Source organism: Thalassophryne amazonica, chromosome 16 (assembly GCF_902500255.1).
Source record: "Thalassophryne amazonica chromosome 16, fThaAma1.1, whole genome shotgun sequence".
In the NCBI taxonomy this organism is placed as follows: domain Eukaryota; kingdom Metazoa; phylum Chordata; class Actinopteri; order Batrachoidiformes; family Batrachoididae; genus Thalassophryne; species Thalassophryne amazonica.
Genome location: NC_047118.1, coordinates 24,842,608 through 24,863,475, shown reverse-complemented (window position 1 = coordinate 24,863,475; position 20,868 = coordinate 24,842,608). Strand labels below are relative to the sequence as shown.

Here is a 20,868-nt window from a genome sequence, read left to right as displayed (position 1 = left end):
GTGTTCATTGTCTTAACAGCTTCAGTCATGTTCAAACATCTTTAAACAGAGTAGTCCTAGTGAGTACAGCTCGAAACCTGTTTGATTGTGTTATATCGGGGTAAAAATGTGAAGCCAAAGCAACGTTTGTTGCGGTTCTGGCTGAGAACTCAGCTGGTACAGTTTTATTTTTGTTTTTGAGCTGATTGTCAGGTATGTGCTTTATAAGCTAGCCAGTTGCCAGGCCTGTAGTTTGTAAGCCAGCCTGATAGGATGCAAGCCATACTAAGCCGTTTCACCCCGTTTTTGCATTTTTTTCTGGATCGTGGGGTTTGTAAGAGAATGATGCCCTGTTGAATTGGGGTGCAAGCTAACAGACTAACCTTGGTTTGGGTGTTTATTAAATCATATATTTGGGGACTGTGCAGTAGTTCTCTTAACATTTTATTTGTTGTGAACATTAAAAGTTATGAGCTGCTTATTTTCTCAGTAATTGTACATTAATGGATCAGGCTAGCCATAGCTACTAATGCCACTAGCATGCAACATTAAATACAATGACAGTTTCACTCAGCACAAATATTGCAGCAGGGACATCTTAGATGATCTGTTAGGATGTTTGACCACACAACAAGCCCTATTGTTCCACATGTTTGTAATAAAATACTCCAAATGACAGGCAAAGTTTCTACAACAGCTAGCGGCCTCATCGAGTGGACAGTGAGTTAGTGAGACAGTGAAAAGTGGAGATGCTAGGTGCTGCTGCTGTCACTCAAAGTGACCACACCCCTATTTATACATAACTTTATGTCTTACAGGGGTGCCCACGTTAAGTCCTCGAGATCTACCTTCCTGACACTCTTAGTTGTCTCCCTGCTGCAACACACCTGAATCCAATGAAAGGTTTATTTTTTTGTACCAGGCTGTAAACATGTTTATTTCTGCTCTAAAGTTGGTCATTTTAATATCGACTTAAATGGGAGCTAGCTCGCATTTGGAGCCACCCTCAAGTGGCCAGTTAAAGAATTGCAACTTCTTCTTCTTCCAGTAGGGCTTCATCTGAGACCATTAAAGTTTATGGCATGATCTCTAATCGTGATGAGTCTTCATATGACATGTGCTTACGTGCATGTTCATGAGGGTACGCGCAGCCCGCTGAACACATCTAATGTGACACTTCTTCGTCATTTAACTTGTAAGGGAGGAGCAGGAGCGGCTTGGTATCATCGCTGCAAATGAGTCATCACGCTCGAGTTGCTACAAGGCAGTCCGGCGCTCTCCGAACAACTCACTTCAAGTGTCTGTGTACTTAGGAGAGAGCGGAAGAAGGGACAGGGAGGCAGTGTATATCACTTTCTCTGACAGTTATTTGGCCAAATTATTTGTGGATAGTGGATGTGCTGCTGTACACTGAGCGCTCGAGGTGCGCTGTGACAGGTGTCCCGCTCCTTGACTGAAACAGGCAGATCATCTCATTATAATGAGTCACACTTACAGGTCGAGCCTTCTGTCACCTCGTACCCTTCTGATGCATCATCAGCCGTTATTGTCCTCATTATTGTTATCATGTGCCTCTGCCATGGTGACCATAATTTAAGTGAACTATAGCAAGTGTAGGGAGACTGATTCTGTGCACAGCAGCATTGCCTTTAAAATGTGTCATCAGCATATTGCTCATTTCCTCATAGCAGTGACAAAAATACTTCAGGAAATCTTCTCTCTTCACTCCATCTTTCTCACGACTCCACTCTCTGCTCGATATATTCATCAAATGATCTACTCTAAATCATGCACTTTATGCAGTTACTTTTTCATTTCTGTTGCAAACACATGCTGTGCATCATGCCCACTGGGGTTTCTTTTAAACACTAAATATCATGCTTTTTGTCACCGTTACAATCAGGTGCATGAGTATTTGGCTGGTGACACAATTTGATATATGCACAGTGTGTTATGCCAACAATGAATGTCAAATATTTCAATACTGACAATATGAATGTGCACAAAAAACAGACTGCCGCTGTTAAATTAAATCCCGGAGAATGTGCCGAGTACTTTGTACTAGCTTGTTAGTATGCAGGCATCCAATTTGAATTGCAAATTACACAACTGAAAACTTACTTTTAATGAGAAGTTGCTCGGATAAAGTCAAATACTGCAAGGACATTTTTCACTTCACAGCTAAGAATATAGGTCAGCAAATGTCCCTTTAAAATAGATATTAAAGTGTCCAGGTACAAACACATACTAGTAGCTTAAATTGAATATAGTATTCCTAACTATCGGTTCATTAGTGTATAGTTATCTGCAATAAAGTTTTTTGTTTTTTTTTTTAACCTGAGAATGAGTCTTTCATATCTACATGGGAGTGGGCCCACTCATGAAGGCCGAAGCTTTGCACCACCATATTGATACAGTAACTCTAAAGGAACATACTTACTCCACTTTTCACATTTTGCCACACAGCTGGAAGGCTGAAGAAAGAAAAGAGGAATCAATGGTTTGTTACACTGTCTCCTAATTTCAACCCAATTTGGACCAAATGTAGCGCACATACATAGGTGGCTCTAGAATTGCCCAGATAAGGTCAGCTAGAAATCAGTAATTTGAGTGGAGGTCAATACCATTCACTGAAAACAGAACCAACATAAAAACTTAATTAATGAATTAAGTTCTTTGAACTTAAGTTTGTAAGTTAGATCAACTCTAACTTACAAATTTAAGTTCAATCCACATCATTCATGTAGATTTTACCAAATTAAACAATTCATTTAAATTGGTTCATCTATTCACTTTCTTTAGTGTTGTGATCAAATGTTCAATTCCTGTAGCTCTTGGTCTCTTCATGTCTACAGCTACTATTTCCTACACTATAAAAAAGTCTGTGAAATTAGCAGGGAAATCCTGCAAAATCACAACAAAAAACAACTGTGAAAAGAAAAACAGTGGAGTAGTGTTTATTTGACAGCAATAATTTGTAAAATGTTGCACAAAACTGAACTTTGCAGATAAGAATTTTCACAAATATAGTAAAATACTGTAAATTAAGGGTTTGAAAAAAAGAGGTGATGTGTCGGTTTAAACTACATTTTGAGGATATTTAAACATAAGGTGACCTTTTTGCAGATAGTTTATCTTCTAAATAGACAATTAATAGCCTATCTGTTCCATATATTTGCATTGAAATAATTAACATGCAAAAATAAAGAACAGATTCATTTTGCATTGTAATTATTATTAATCAATAAGATAGAGAAAAGTTGGTGGCCAAGTAGTTAGTGCACTTGGTTTCAGTGCGGAAAATTCTCAGTTCAAGCCCCACCCATCACATTTCTCCATGTAATGTGACGTTGCATCAGGAAGGGCATCCAGCATAAAATTTGTGCAAAATCAACATGCAGACCCACCTTGGATCTGCTGTGGTGACCCTGAGTGAAAACAAGGGAGTTACTATATGTGTAAATATTACAGAAAATAATGTTTTAATAACAGCATGGCCATGCTAATTCAACAGGAAAGGACCATTAAAATTACAGTTTTAAAATGTTCTCATTTTTGTAAATTACAGGATTAAACTATACAATTTACATATTTTAAGTAAAACCATTTCCATATTCACTGTGATTTTTACAGAATTCCCATGGTAACCACAGCTGCCAGAAGTTTTCTGTAAAAACAACATAATTTTTTTTTTTTTTTTTTTACAGTGTAGTGTAAACGCCATTTTATACAATACGATCCCTTTAACACCTCCTTTTGTTTTTGCTTTTTCAGCTCTTTTGGGACCCTCTTTTTTTTTTGCTTTTGAATTAGTCAAAGCAGGACGTCTGTGTTGTTGACAAAGAAGGACAACAGAACCCAAAACCAGTCAGAAATCAGCGATAGATCCAACTCCTGCTGGGGACGACAGCATCCAGTCGCCGACACCAGTAGGATCAAGGTCAAGGAAACTTCCCTCACTGCAAAATCTCCATAAAGGATACACAACAGAGTGGCAAAAACAGAGAGAGGAGCAGTTCTGGGTCTCGATAAACACCGCTGAGCAGAAGAAAGCGGTCAACACGGTCAAGAAACAGGTAAGAAGAAAAAAGTAAATACAGTGCAGTTGTTCGGCTGAGAAAGATTTCCTCAATAATTAAAAGTAACTCATTTTGCAAGACACATTCTTAAAACGTAAAACTAAAATTCTGATTATTATTTTTTCTGTAACAAAATAACACAAATGAAGTGCGGATGTGATGTCTTTGTGAAATGTGTACGCAGCATTTCAGCACTTCTGTTCGCACGTTTTGTGTGATTTATATTCCTTTATATAAGTATATTTAGAGTGTGAAGTAAGCATGTGGATCACTTTTTAGAAAACATATGGAGCTCGTCTTGTGGCCAAAGCACTGGTTAGCGTCTTCACAGGCACACATTATGCCATCTTCCAATCTTTTATTGTACTTATTTCCCTGACAGGCCTGTGATTAGTGCCGACTCTTAGAACAGCTATTATATTCTGTGTCTGCGTGCGCGTGTGAGTGTGCTGTGTGTCAAGCACAGATAAAGAAAACGACATAATTGTTGTAATTACTTCTTTGTCTCTTCCTGCCTACTGCACGAGTTTTGAAGAAGACTTTCCTGCTCTAAGAAGAACGTATTTCCGGATAAACTCATCCATTGCCAGTTTTTGTTCCCCTGTGTAATCTCATGAAATGAACGTGATGTTACTATTTTAAACTCATCATATCTCATGAACTAGCTTAACATTAAAAAAGATAATTAAAAATTTAGAAAATGATCAATGCCAACAATGTTGAAATTAGATGCACAAATGTTTTCTAAATTCTTAATACTGAAACATTTCCACAGTTTTCACTGTGAAAATAAATAATTTGCTAAAATGCAATTTTTTATTTCAATTTAATAAAAAACTGTACTTCACAGTATGAAAGCTAAACTTTTATTTCCAAGAAAAACATAAAGTTTAAACTTATTTACTTATAAACTTATAATGAATAATTGTGTAATAAGGGCGAGCGCGAAGAGCGATGACTGAAAAAATGATGTGTCAAAACATTTTTGGACCCCCCCCCCCCCCAAAAAACAAAATCTTTCCCACAGTTTCTTCTCACATTACACGGTCATATGTCATATTTTGCAGGGCTTATTTACTCGTTTTGGAGGTCCTGCGACTTTAGCTCTGGTGATATACTGAAAAATCACATTTGTTATTATTATTAATAATAATAATTATTACCATTATTATAAGGCTACAATGCTACGCGCGCTCCGAATGGCTGATTTGTGGTCTGATATTTTCCCATATCAGACTGTTGCCATGACAATCGGTCCGGATCGTGTATCACATTCGTTCCAACCCAGAAAGCTAAAAATGCAATTAGAAAAACCAAGTCGAGCATGAACATACTCCATAAATATCTAAATCACTACGAGCCCAAAACCGTCAGCAGCTTTCATATTCAGGCGATACCGTAAGTTCACAGTAAATTTTGGTCAGTAAAATATACTCTACTGGGATAACATTAGGTCCCAGTCTAAACCGAGTTAAATCCACTCTGTTATAGAGTGAAATCAGCTCTATCGTCTTGTCAAATCAAGTGTTTCTACTCCAATAAGAGTTGATTTTACACTGTGATAGAGTTAGTTTAGCACTGTGATGGAGTATATTTAACTCTATTTGGGCTAGGACCAAATGTTTTCCCACCCGAGTAAATTTTACTCTGCAAAATTTAATGTTTGCATGTTCATATATATATATATATAAAATAAACAAATTATTCACCTAGCTTGCTTGGTCGTACGGGGATATCAAACCTCTTTGCTTGGTCCATACTGTCAACACCTCAATCTGATATTTTCCCGTACAGACTTCGCACTTAGTTAATAATCCTTTGTTATAACAGCTGTTTACTGCGCATCTGGAAAGTATTCACAGCGCTGCACCGTTTCCACATTTTGTTATGTTACAGCCTTATGAAGAAGCCTGTTGAAGAAGTAGGTCTTATACAGGCCCAGAGGTATGTCTACAACTCCCCCTGGTTGGGTCGCCAGACCGATGTAGGTTACTTCCCCAGCCAAGAACAGTACCCAATTACAGCTGGGTGTACTGAGAAAATGTAGATTAAGTTTCTTGTCCAAGGACATAGACAGGTAGCATGAACCAAGGTCTACATGTTGCCACACCAGCTCCTTAACCACCTACCTGTTCACACTGCAGTTCCCACCAAGTAAAAATTCTTAGACATAACCCCAAAACAGAGAAAACTAGAAGCACTCAGAGAGCGCAAACCTCCGCCAAGGCCATAGGGTCACTGACGTCACATGGAATACTCTTTGGCAAAGAGACTTATTCCACGTTGTTTCACGCATCTACTGTCATGTTTCAGATTCAGTGGTTAATCCCTTAGATCTTCATGCAAATGTATTAATAAAAAGATACTGCATGAACTACACAAGTTGTTTTTGTTTAATAATAACAAGTTTATTCAATGAAGAGAAACAAATGCTAAACTAGGACTGCAAGCAGTCATATACGGGCCCTCGTTCCGCGCGACCACCTACCCAGGGCAGTGGGTGCCCTTGTGACCAGATGTGGGCATGTGCATACAGGGGCAACCACTCATCACACAGTTAAGATTTTAAACAAATCACACAATGCCTGAAGGAGTTATGACATGTTGATGGTTCATCCACTAGGGGGCGCTCAGTGTACAAACAGAGGGGCCAGGTGTGTTCAGGGGCCAATCGTCATCACACATGTGAAGTTTCAAGTCAATCAGGCAAAGCATGAAGGAGTTATCATGACTTGATGTTCCATGGCGAAGGGTCAAAATGGCGGCGACATAGCGACCACACCCTTCAACATAGAGAAAAACTTTTGATAACTTTTGGTCAGTATCATCTCTGGATGCTGTGAAACAAAGGGGCGATATTCGGCACGCCGCCACACAGACACCATTACTCGTAACTTCACAGCGATCATCTCCTACATTCACCAACTTGTTCTGCATGTTTTAGAAGTAGAAGGAAGTTGATGGGGTTAACTATGTGACATCAGTGCCTGTTTAAGTATAATGTTCCATGGCGAAGGGTCAAAATGGCGGCGCCATAGCGGCCACACCCTTCAACATAGAGAAAAGCTTTTGATAACTTTTGATCATTATTGTATCTGGATGCTGGGAAAGAAATTTGAAGTGCATTGGACAAAATCCCTCGGAGGAATTCGTTCAAATACAACATGTGGAAATCACTGTTGGGAAAGTGTAGTGACACGGACCCACAACAGGGGGCGTAAATGAACGGACAATGGAGGAAGTCAAATATGAATACTTTACTGTTGTGAATCGCACAACTCAACACAGCAGACTACAGAATAGGTGCAAAAATCAATTAACAAAGGTGTCGTGTGGGCAGGCTCGAGGATAGAAGATGTCTGTCCTGAGAAGAACCGGAACCACACGATTTCCTCCGCCACCGAACCTGGAAAATACTGGAGCCGCCAAGTTCCGAGTCCCCAGGTGGCCACCGTCTCCACGTGTCGGATCTGGTACTGCTGGCGAGGAACAGAAACAATCAGATGTGGGTGTGTGAACACCCAGTAACACTTATGGTGGATATTCCATCTCCACCTCTAACACAGTAAGAGACTGAGGGCTACTTAGTTGGACGTGCGTCACTCGTCACGTTTCCCCACACTTAGTGTCCCGTTAACAGTAGGCTCCTCAGGAACTCCTGCAACAACTCAGAGAATTACGTGTTTTTTAGAACAACAACGGCTGAGAGTATTACCTCCGTAGGTAGATGATATCTCGGCAACGAGGTGGAGATGACATCCGGTCTTTATGGAGTGAGATGATGTAGAGTAGATGGGTGACAGCTGTCAAGAGATAATGAGTGACAGCTGTCACCCTCGGCGGTGTCCGTGGCGGCAGCGCCCTCTCATGCCTGAAGTCCGCACTTCAGGCAGGGCGCCCTCTGGTGGTGGGCCAGCAGTACCTCCTCTTCTGGAGGCCCACACAACAGGACCCCCCCCCTCAACAGGCGCCTCCTGGCGCCCAACCAGGCTTATCCGGGTGACGGCGGTAGAAATCGGCCAGGAGGGCCGGATCCAGGATGAAGCTCCTTTTCACCCAGGAGCGTTCTTCGGGTCCATACCCCTCCCAGTCCACCAAATACTGGAACCCCCGGCCCATCCGACGGACATCCAGGAGCCGGCGCACAGTCCAAGCCGGCTCCCCGTCGATGATCCGGGCAGGAGGCGGCGCTGGTCCGGGAGCACAGAGGGGTGAGGTGTGGTGAGATTTGATCCTTGACACATGAAAAACCGGGTGGATCTGCAGTGAAGCCGGGAGTTGAAGCTTCACTGCGGCAGGAATGAGGATTTTGAGGATTTTGTATTGTCCAATATACCTGTCCTTGAGCTTCGGGGAGTCTTTCGTGGATAGCCACACCTCCTGCCCGGGCTGGTAAGCAGGGGCGGGGATCTCCGACGGTCTGCATGGGTCTTCGCCCTCGTCCGGGCCTTCAACAAGGCAGAACGGGCGGAGCGCCACACCCGACGGCACTTCCGCAGGTGGGTCTGGACCGAGGGCACGCCGACCTCTCCCTCCACAACGGGAAACAATGGGGGCTGATACCCCAAACACACCTCAAATGGGGAGAGGCCGGTGGCAGAGGACACCTGGCTGTTATGCGCATACTCGATCCAGGCCAGATGTTCACTCCAGGCTGTCGGGTGTGCGGACGTCACACAGCGCAGGGCTTGCTCCAATTCCTGATTGGCCCGTTCTGCCTGTCCATTGGTCTGCGGGTGATACCCGGACGAGAGGCTCACAGTGGCCCCCAGTTCCCAGCAGAAGCTCCTCCAGACGTGTGAGGAGAACTGGGGACCACGATCAGAGACGATGTCAGTAGGTATCCCATTCAGACGGACAACGTGGTGGACCAGGAGGTCTGCAGTCTCCTGGGCTGTGGGGAGCTTCGGGAGGGCCACAAAGTGGGCCGCCTTGGAGAATCGGTCCACTATCATGAAGATGGTAGTCATGCCCTGGGACGGCGGGAGGCCCGTGACAAAATCCAGACCGATGTGGGACCAGGGGCGATGAGGCACAGGAAGTGGCTGAAGAAGTCCCTGTGCCTTCTGGTCTGCCTTGCCCCTGGCACAGGTGGTGCAGGCCTGGATATATTCCCGGACGTCGGCCTCCAGGGACGCCCACCAGAAGTGCTGCCGGACCACTGCCATGGTCCTTCGCACCCCCGGATGACAGGAGAGCTTAGAACCATGACAGAAATCCAAGACAGCAGCCCTGGCCTCTGGTGGGACGTATAGCTTGTTCTTTGGCCCAGTTCCGGGGTCCGGGCTCCGTGCCAGGGCCTCCCGGACGGTCTTTTCCACGTCCCAGGTGAGGGTGGCCACGATAGTGGACTCCGGAATGATGGACTCCGGTGGATCCGACAGCTCAGTCTTGACTTCATCTTCATGCACCCGGAACAATGCATCCGATCTCTGGTTCTTGGTCCCGGGGCGGTAGGTGATTCGGAAGTCAAAACGCACGAAGAACAGTGACCAGCGGGCTTGCCTGGGGTTCAGCCGCTTGGCGGTCCTGATATACTCCAGGTTCCGATGGTCAGTGAAAACCGTGAAAGGCACAGACGCTCCCTCCAACAGGTGTCTCCACTCCTCAAGAGCCTCTTTCACCGCAAGGAGCTCCCGATTGCCCACGTCATAGTTCCATTCTGCCGGGGTCAACCTGCGGGAAAAATAGGCACACGGATGAAGAACCTTATCGGTCTCTCCACTCTGGGATAGCACGGCTCCTATCCCTGAGTCAGAGGCGTCCACTTCGACCACAAACTGACGGCTAGGATCGGGCTGCACCAGAACAGGTGCAGTCGAGAACCGCCGTTTCAACTCCTTGAACGCAGCACCGCACCGATCCGACCAGGTGAAGGGGACTTTCGGAGAGGTCAGGGCTGTCAGGGGGCTAACTACCTGACTATAGCCCTTAATGAACCTCCTGTAGAAATTTGCGAAGCCGAGGAACTGTTGCAGCTTCCTACGGCTTGTTGGTTGGGGCCAATCTCTCACCGCCGCAACCTTGGCCAGATCAGGGGCGACGGAGTTGGAGGAGATGATAAACCCCAGGAAGGACAAAGAAGTGCGGTGGAACTCGCACTTCTCGCCCTTCACAAACAGCCGGTTCTCCAACAACCGCTGCAGGACCTGACGTACATGTCGGACATGAGTCTCAGGGTCCGGAGAAAAGATAAGAATATCGTCCAGATATACGAAGACGAATCGGTGCAGGAAGTCCCGCAAGACGTCATTAACCAAAGCTTGGAACGTCGCGGGGGCGTTAGTGAGGCCGAACGGCATGACCAGGTACTCAAAGTGACCTAACGGGGTGTTAAATGCCGTCTTCCACTCGTCTCCCTTCTGGACCTGAACCAGGTGGTATGCATTTCTAAGGTCCAATTTGGTAAAGATCTTGGCTCCATGCAGGGGGGTGAACACCGAATCTAATAAGGGCAACGGGTATCGATTGCGAACCGTGATCTCGTTCAGCCCCCTGTAATCAATGCATGGACGAAGTCCGCCATCTTTCTTGCCCACAAAAAAGAAACCTGCTCCCATCGGGGAGGTGGAATTCCGGATCAGCCAAGCAGCTAAGGAGTCCCGGATGAAGGTCTCCATTGATTCGCGCTCAGGTCGTGAGAGGTTGTACAGCCTGCTGGACGGGAACTCCACGCCTGGAATCAAATCAATGGCGCAATCGTACGGACGGTGCAGGGGAAGGGTGAGTGCCAGATCCTTGCTGAAAACGTCAACAAGATCGTGGTTCTCAACCGGCACAGTTGACAGATTGGGAGGGATTTTGACCTCCTCTTTAGCCTGTGAACCGGGAGGAACCGAGGATCCTAAACACACCCGATGGCAGGTCTCGCTCCACTGTACCACTACCCCGGACGGCCAATCAATCCGGGGATTGTGCTTTAACATCCACGGGAACCCCAAAATCACGCGGGAGGTAGAAGGAGTCACAAAAAACTCAATCTCCTCCCGGTGATTGCCAGACACCACCAGGATTACTGGTAGTGTCTTGTGTGTGATCAAAGGGAGAAGGGTGCCATCTAGTGCCCGCACCTGCAATGGCGCAGGGAGCGCCACCAGAGGGAGCCCTACCTCCCTAGCCCATCTGCTGTCTAGCAGATTCCCTTCTGACCCCGTGTCCACCAGTGCTGGGGCCTGAAAGGTTAAATCCCCGCTAAGGATTGTAACTGGGAGTCGTGTGGAAATATGTGTGTGTCCCACGTGAATGTCTTGGCCCACCCTAAGCCCAGGTTCTAGGGGCGGGCGTTGGTGTTTAACCGCTCGGGGCAGTCTCTCAATTGATGCTCAATTGAGCCGCAGACAAAGCACGCCCCGCGGGCCAGCCTCCTTTGTCTATTATGTGGTCTAAATGTGGCCCTGCTCGTGTCCATAGCCTCGTCAACAGGGGGAGCTGTAGCCACATGGCGTGTAGAGGCCGTGGAGTGTGGGGAGGGCGGAACCCTTTCGGAACCGGAAGGGAGAGGGACGGCGCGTGCCCGGCCACGCCCTTCGTCCCGTTCCCGACGGCGCTCCTCCAACCGATTGTCTAGCCGTATAACGAGATCGACAAGCCCATCTAAATCCCGCGGTTCTTCCTTAGCCACCAGGTGCTCCTTCAGGACCGACGACAGTCCGTTTATGAAGGCGGCGCGGAGCGCAGCGTTATTCCAGCCGGATCTCGCATCCGCGATGTGGAAGTCGACTGCATAAGCGGCTGCGCTCCGACGCCCCTGTCTCATTGACAGCAGCACTGTCGAAGCGGTCTCTCCTCTATTAGGGTGATCAAACACTGTTTTGAACTCCCTCACAAACCCAGCATACGTGAGAAGGAGCCGTGAATTTTGCTCCCAAAGCACCGTAGCCCAAGCGCGTGCCTCTCCTTGAAGCAGGTTAATCACATAAGCTACTTTACTAGCATCAGACGCGTACATCACGGGACGTTGTGCAAAGACGAGCGAACACTGCATAAGAAAGTCAGCGCACGTCTCCACACAACCCCCGTACGGCTCTGGGGGGCTTATGTATGCTTCAGGGGATGGTGGGAGGGGTCGTTGAACGACCAGTGGAACATCGATATCCCGCAAGGGTCGGCAGGAGGAGAAGCTGCAGCAGCGCCCTGAGAGTGCGCTTCCACCTGAGTGGTGACAGCCTCCATCCTACGGTTAAGGATGACGTTTTGCTCAGTCATCTGATCCAACCGAGCAGTAAAGGTGATGAGGATTTGCTGCAACTCACCAATCACGCCTCCTGCAGACGCCTGTGCACCCTGCTCTTCCATTGGCCATTCAACGGCCGGGTGACGCCCCTCAGGATCCATGACGCTGGCCGAGATATCCTGTTGGGAAAGTGTAGTGACACAGACCCACAACAGGGGGCGTAAATGAACGGACAATGGAGGAAGTCAAATATGAACACTTTACTGTTGTGAATCGCACAACTCAACACAGCAGATTACACAATAGGTGCAAAAATCAATTAACAAAAGTGTCGTGTGGGCAGGCTCGAGGATATAAGACGTCTGTCCTGAGAAGAACCGGAACCACACGATTTCCTCCACCACCGAACCTGGAAAATACTGGAGCCGCCAAGTTCCGAGTCCCCAGGTGGCCACCGTCTCCACGTGTCAGATCTGGTACTGCTGGCGAGGAACAGAAACAATCAGATGTGGGTGTGTGAACACCCAGTAACACTTATGGTGGATATTCCACCTCCACCTCTAACACAGTAAGAGACTGAGGGCTACTTAGTTGGATGTGCGTCACTCGTCACGTTTCCCCACACTTAGTGTCCCGTTAACAGTAGGCTCCTCAGGAACTCCTGCAACAACTCAGAGAATTACGTGTTTTTTAGAACAACAACGGCTGAGAGTATTACCTCTGTAGGTAGATGATATCTCGGCAACGAGGTGGAGATGACGTCCGGTCTTTATGGAGTGAGATGATGTAGAGTAGATGGGTGACAGCTGTCAAGAGATAATGAGTGACAGCTGTCACCCCCGGCGGTGTCCGTGGCGGCAGCGCCCTCTCGTGCCTGAAGCCCGCACTTCAGGCAGGGCGCCCTCTGGTGGTGGGCCAGCAGTACCTCCTCTTCTGGCGGCCCACACAACAATCACGCCAAAATGACAAGAAAATTCAAAATGGCCAACTTCCTGTTTGGAGAAGAGCCATGGTGCCAGAGACTTTTTTGTACGTCTATGCAAGTCACACATGTGTACCAATTTTCATCTCCCTACTCCAAAAAAACCCCTATGGGGAGGGGTTTTTAAGAGTTTCAAGGGGGCGCTATTGAGGCCGTCAAAAGGAAGAACAAAATTTCATGGCGAGAGGTCGATATTCGGCACGCCGCCACACGGGCACCATTTGTCATAACTTCACGGCGGTCATGGCCTCCATTCACCAACTTGTTCTGCATGTTTTAGAAGTGGAATGAAGTTGATTGGTTTAAGTATGTGACATCAGGACCTGTTAAAGTAAAAATTAGACATTTCCAGTTACCACCGGGGGGCGCTATGGCGGAGGTGGGAAGTTATATATAATATATTATAATATATATAATACATGCAGACGTTCAGGGCAGAGTCCTCATTATGTCCAGCAAGTTTGAAGGATCTACGATTAAGTATGTGGGCGTGACAGCCATTCGAAGTGAAACGGCGCCCTCCGAAAAGCTTGCCAAAGTTTGACGAACACTAGCAGCCACGCCTTTTGACCTAATTACAATCTTTTGATAACTTTTGATCACCATTGTGTCGTGATGATGTTGACCAAATCTGAAGACTATTGGATGAAATCCCTAGGACGGGTTTGTTCAAATTTAAGTAGTGGAAATGGTCAAAAACGGCAAAATTACCTCAAAATCTAAACTTAAAATCAAAATGGCTGACTTCCTGTCGATATTTCACCATGACGGTAAGAGACTTTTTTGTGTGTCCTGGCATGGTAAATATGTGTACCGAATTTTGTGAGGCTACGACAAAAAAACCCCAATGTGGAGGGGTTTTTGAAAATTTCTAAGAGGCTCTATTTTGCGATTTTGCTGCGACCATGTGCGCAACCCCCAAAATATAGAATTTCGGATCTGACCGGACGACTTTGCAAAGTTTGGTGAGTGTTTGAGCATGGGAAGAGGCCGAAATTTCGATTTCAAAAGTGAGAATAATAATAATAATAATAATAATCAATCAATCAATTTTTTATATAGCGCCAAATCACAACAAACAGTTGCCCCAAGGCGCTTTATATTGTAAGGCAAGGCCATACAATAATTATGTAAAACCCCAACAGTCAAAACGACCCCCTGTGAGCAAGCACTTGGCTACAGTGGGAAGGAAAAACTCTCTTTTAACAGGAAGAAACCTCCAGCAGAACCAGGCTCAGGGAGGGGCAGTCTTCTGCTGGGACTGGTTGGGGCTGAGGGAGAGAACCAGGAAAAAGACATGCTGTGGAGGGGAGCAGAGATCGATCACTAATGATTAAATGCAGAGTGGTGCATACAGAGCAAAAAGAGAAAGAAACAGTGCATCATGGGAACCCCCCAGCAGTCTACGTCTATAGCAGCATAACTAAGGGATGGTTCAGGGTCACCTGATCCAGCCCTAACTATAAGCTTTAGCAAAAAGGAAAGTTTTAAGCCTAATCTTAAAAGTAGAGAGGGTGTCTGTCTCCCTGATCTGAATTGGGAGCTGGTTCCACAGGAGAGGAGCCTGAAAGCTGAAGGCTCTGCCTCCCATTCTACTCTTACAAACCCTAGGAACTACAAGTAAGCCTGCAGTCTGAGAGCGAAGCGCTCTATTGGGGTGATATGGTACTACGAGGTCCCTAAGATAAGATGGGACCTGATTATTCAAAACCTTATAAGTAAGAAGAAGAATTTTAAATTCTATTCTAGAATTAACAGGAAGCCAATGAAGAGAGGCCAATATGGGTGAGATATGCTCTCTCCTTCTAGTCCCCGTCAGTACTCTAGCTGCAGCATTTTGAATTAACTGAAGGCTTTTTAGGGAACTTTTAGGACAACCTGATAATAATGAATTACAATAGTCCAGCCTAGAGGAAATAAATGCATGAATTAGTTTTTCAGCATCACTCTGAGACAAGACCTTTCTGATTTTAGAGATATTGCGTAAATGCAAAAAAGCAGTCCTACATATTTGTTTAATATGCGCTTTGAATGACATATCCTGATCAAAAATGACTCCAAGATTTCTCACAGTATTCCTAGAGGTCAGGGTAATGCCATCCAGAGTAAGGATCTGGTTAGACACCATGTTTCTAAGATTTGTGGGGCCAAGTACAATAACTTCAGTTTTATCTGAGTTTAAAAGCAGGAAATTAGAGGTCATCCATGTCTTTATGTCTGTAAGACAATCCTGCAGTTTAGCTAATTGGTGTGTGTCCTCTGGCTTCATGGATAGATAAAGCTGGGTATCATCTGCGTAACAATGAAAATTTAAGCAATACCGTCTAATAATACTGCCTAAGGGAAGCATGTATAAAGTGAATAAAATTGGTCCTGGCACAGAACCTTGTGGAACTCCATAATTAACTTTAGTCTGTGAAGAAGATTCCCCATTTACATGAACAAATTGTAATCTATTAGACAAATATGATTCAAACCACCGCAGCGCAGTGCCTTTAATACCTATGGCATGCTCTAATCTCTGTAATAAAATTTTATGGTCAACAGTATCAAAAGCAGCACTGAGGTCTAACAGAACAAGCACAGAGATGAGTCCACTGTCCGAGGCCATAAGAAGATCATTTGTAACCTTCACTAATGCTGTTTCTGTACTATGATGAATTCTAAAACCTGACTGAAACTCTTCAAATAGGCCATTCCTCTGCAGATGATCAGTTAGCTGTTTTACAACTACCCTTTCAAGAATTTTGAGAGAAAAGGAAGGTTGGAGATTGGCCTATAATTAGCTAAGATAGCTGGGTCAAGTGATGGCTTTTTAAGTAATGGTTTAATTACTGCCACCTTAAAAGCCTGTGGTACATAGCCAACTAACAAAGATAGATTGATCATATTTAAGATCGAAGCATTAAATAATGGTAGGGCTTCCTTGAGCAGCCTGGTAGGAATGGGGTCTAATAAACATGTTGATGGTTTGGATAAAGTAACTAATGAAAATAACTCAGACAGAACAATCAGAGAGAAAGAGTCTAACCAAATACCGGCATCACTGAAAGCAGCCAAAGATAACGATACGTCTTTGGGATGGTTATGAGTAATTTTTTCTCTAATAGTTAAAATTTTGTTAGCAAAGAAAGTCATGAAGTCATTACTAGTTAAAGTTAATGGAATACTCAGCTCAATAGAGCTCTGACTCTTTGTCAGCCTGGCTACAGTGCTGAAAAGAAACCTGGGGTTGTTCTTATTTTCTTCAATTAGTGATGAGTAGAAAGATGTCCTAGCTTTATGGAGGGCTTTTTTATAGAGCAACAGACTCTTTTTCCAGGCTAAGTGAAGATCTTCTAAATTAGTGAGACGCCATTTCCTCTCCAACTTACGGGTTATCTGCTTGAAGCTACGAGTTTGTGAGTTATACCACGGAGTCAGGCACTTCTGATTTAAAGCTCTCTTTTTTAGAGGAGCTACAGCATCCAAAGTTGTCTTCAATGAGGATGTAAAACTATTGACGAGATACTCTATCTCACTTACAGAGTTTAGGTAGCTACTCTGCACTGTGTTGGTATATGGCATTAGAGAACATAAAGAAGGAATCATATCCTTAAACCTAGTTACAGCGCTTTCTGAAAGACTTCTAGTGTAATGAAACTTATTCCCCACTGCTGGGTAGTCCATCAGAGTAAATGTAAATGTTATTAAGAAATGATCAGACAGAAGGGAGTTTTCAGGGAATACTGTTAAGTCTTCTATTTCCATACCATAAGTCAGAACAAGATCTAAGATATGATTAAAGTGGTGGGTGGACTCATTTACTTTTTGAGCAAAGCCAATAGAGTCTAATAATAGATTAAATGCAGTGTTGAGGCTGTCATTCTCAGCATCTGTGTGGATGTTAAAATCGCCCACTATAATTATCTTATCTGAGCTAAGCACTAAGTCAGACAAAAGGTCTGAAAATTCACAGAGACACTCACAGTAACGACCAGGTGGACGATAGATAATAACAAATAAAACTGGTTTTTGGGACTTCCAATTTGGATGGACAAGACTAAGAGTCAAGCTTTCAAATGAATTAAAGCTCTGTCTGGGTTTTTGATTAATGAATAAGCTGGAATGGAAGATTGCTGCTAATCCTCCGCCCGGCCCGTGCTACGAGCATTCTGACAGTTAGTGTGACTCGGGGGTGTTGACCCATTTAAACTAACATATTCATCCTGCTGTAACCAGGTTTCTGTAAGGCAGAATAAATCAATATGTTGATCAATTATTATATCATTTACCAACAGGGACTTAGAAGAGAGAGACCTAATGTTTAATAGACCACATTTAACTGTTTTAGTCTGTGGTGCAGTTGAAGGTGCTATATTATTTTTTCTTTTTGAATTTTTATGCTTAAATAGATTTTTGCTGGTTATTGGTAGTCTGGGAGCAGGCACCGTCTCTACGGGGATGGGGTAATGAGGGGATGGCAGGGGGAGAGAAGCTGCAGAGAGGTGTGTAAGACTACAACTCTGCTTCCTGGTCCCAACCCTGGATAGTCACGGTTTGGAGGATTTAAGAAAATTGGCCAGATTTCTAGAAATGAGAGCTGCTCCATCCAAAGTGGGATGGATGCTGTCTCTCCTAACAAGACCAGGTTTTCCCCAGAAGCTTTGCCAATTATCTATGAAGCCCACCTCATTTTTTGGGCACCACTCAGACAGCCAGCAATTCAAGGAGAACATGCGGCTAAACATGTCACTCCCGGTCTGATTGGGGAGGGGCCCAGAGAAAACTACAGAGTCCGACATTGTTTTTGCAAAGTTACACACCGATTTAATATTAATTTTAGTGACCTCCGATTGGCGTAACCGGGTGTCATTACTGCCGACGTGAATTACAATCTTACCAAATTTACGCTTAGCCTTAGCCAGCAGTTTCAAATTTCCTTCAATGTCGCCTGCTCTGGCCGCCGGAAGACAATTGACTATGGTTGCTGGTGTCGCTAACTTCACATTTCGCAAAACAGAGTCACCAATAACCAGAGTTTGATCCTCGGCGGGTGTGTCGTCGAGTGGGGAAAAAACGGTTAGAGATGTGAACGGGTTGGCGGTGTACACGGGGCTTCTGTTTAGGGCTACGCTTCCTCCTCACAGTCACCCAGTCAGCCTGCTTTCCCGGCTGCTCGGGATCTGCCAGGGGGTAACTAACGGCGGCTAAGCTACCTTGGTCCGCACCGACTACAGGGGCCTGGCTAGCTGTAGAATTTTCCACGGTGCGGAGCCGAGTCTCCAATTCGCCCAGCCTGGCCTCCAAAGCTACGAATAAGCTACACTTATTACAAGTACCATTACTGCTAAAGGAGGCCGAGGAATAACTAAACATTTCACACCCAGAGCAGAAAAGTGCGGGAGAGACAGGAGAAGCCACCATGCTAAATCGGCTAAGAGCTAGTAGCTACGCTAAGCTAGCGGATTCCTAAAAACACGCAAAGTGAATAATGTGTAAATAATTTAGAGGTGATTCAGCAGAAGGAGTGCTTTAGTTAAGGCACGTAAAGATTACACTGGGAAACAAATCGTAATCTAGATAACTAGATCAATCTAACTGCGCAGATTAAACAGCTAACAGATACAGAAAAACACAGCTGTGCTCCGGAACAGGAAGTGATACAATACCGCAGTGAGAGCCAACCACCAAAGACTCATTAGCTGACTTTTAATGAGCCTTTCATTGGATTCAGGTGTGGTGGAGCAGGGAGACAACTAAGAGTGTCAGGAATGTGGCTCTCGAGGACCGAACTTGGCCACCCCTGCACTAGACCATCACCTCCCCTAATTATTATTATTAGGGCCCAAGTAGGACAAAGTCCTGTGAGGACCCTATTGTAATTGCGTTGTTTATTATTATTATTATTAATTGGCCACTGTGGCACTGCCATTTTGACCCTTCGCCATGGAACATCAAGTCTTGATAACGCCATGCTTTGTGTGATTGACTTGAAATGTGTGATGAGGGTCAGCCCATAAACACACATGCCCCCTCTGTTTGTGCTCTGAGCGCCGTCTAGTGGATGAACCATCAACTTGTCATAACTCCTCATAACGGCCTCAGCTTTATCGAAATTCTGGGTCTTTTAGTGAAGCTTAGGGCTAGTGGCCGGCGATCACCTTAGTATTTCTTATGGTTTTCTTGTTTCTTAATGCTGACAAATTACACTGTATTTGTTGTCTTTCTGTTGCTTGATTCTGCTTTTTTTTTTTTCCTCTCTGTTTGAGGTACGGCTCCATCCAGAGATGGGTGTGGTATCTGTTCCAGAAACCGACCTGTGCACCGGTGTCACGGTCTGAGATTACCACCAGTCTAATTTTACCATCTTGGTATATTGAGACTTGTGTGTTCCTGACCCTGGTCCAAATTTGCCAAGCAAATATATTATTTTTTTTTTTTAATTGGAAGCACAAGTAAACCCTGTCACTTTATATTGATGCTTATTGATTTAACCATTATAATTCTGGTTACTAGTTACCTAGCTATTCTGAAATTTCCAGCCTGCAAGTCTGAATTTACCAGCTTAGACTACAAAAAGATATGTACTTACTGTTTACATCCCAAACATGCTTCTTGGACTGGTTCCTGATGTTGCGATGGTCCTTTTTGTCTGTATCACTGGAGTACTTCCCAGTCTGTAGGAAGACTATCAGTTGGGACATTTTTTTCCTGAATGTTGAAAATCGCTGGTTTCGCTCTTCTTTGGGGTGTGCGTTTTCCTGACATTCATTTTGAGGCTCAGAAACAAGTGATTCCTCCTCCATATTGAAGATCGCTGCAAGAAATGGTAATAAAAAAAAATCGATCACAAATATAGTCCCACTTCAAATTTTCTGAATCAAAAGTGTATGTTTCAAAATACGTCTGCTCGGTTGAAGATCGCCGCAAGAAATGGTAATTCTAGACCTCCCGGAAGTTGACCGCGAAAAAAAATCGATTTGCGCATACGCGTGGTAAAATGAGACCAGCGCAAACTCAGACCACGACACCGGCAACCTTTCCTGTATGTTTGTGAATTGTTCTGTAATTTATGTCTGTAGCATGGCCCAAGCAGAGGGTCACCCCTTTGAGTCTGTTCTGCTTGAGGTTTCTTCCTCAAAGGCAATTTTTCTTACCACTGTTGCTGTGGGGGTTGATAAGGTTAGACCTTACTTGTATGAAGCGCCTTGAGGGAACCTTATTGTGATTTGGCATTATACAAATGAAAATAAATTGAAATTGAAAACTCCTTCATGCATTATCTGATTTGCTTGAAACCTGAACTGTGTGATGACTGTCTGCAATCAATCCGGACATCTTCACAAACTCTGTGCACATTTATTTCTGCAGACACATATGCGGTTTGATCGTGCTCTGCAGCAACACCTCGTTCGAGACAGATTACTTGCTAAAGGTTTATTTAGCCTCCCCGTGTTATACGTAACATCATCAAAGTGTCCACATGGACAAAACAGCAACTGGTCTCCAAGAAAATGTTTATTAATGTGCAATGTCATTTGCATGCATTTTTTATGCATATAGTCAATTGGAAGCTGCTTTAACTGTTTTTATGTTGTGAAGGCTTTTTAGCCATCTTTTTCAAAGTTCTGGGCCTGGAGGATGGCAAGTCTGTCATTTCAAACAACTTTGTT

General features: G+C 44.7%; 1 protein-coding gene across 1 annotated transcript in view; it reads left to right on the top strand.

The window, feature by feature from the left end:
• Nucleotides 1–3,768: 3,768 nt before the first annotated feature.
• The window catches only part of LOC117527999 (protein phosphatase 1 regulatory subunit 29), a 96,987-nt gene continuing 79,887 nt past the window's right edge, over nucleotides 3,769–20,868 (top strand). Inside the window, exon 1 of the mRNA XM_034190521.1 lies at nucleotides 3,769–4,055. The gene's annotated coding sequence lies outside the window, so the exon portion shown is untranslated. The remainder of the gene's footprint in view (nucleotides 4,056–20,868) is intronic.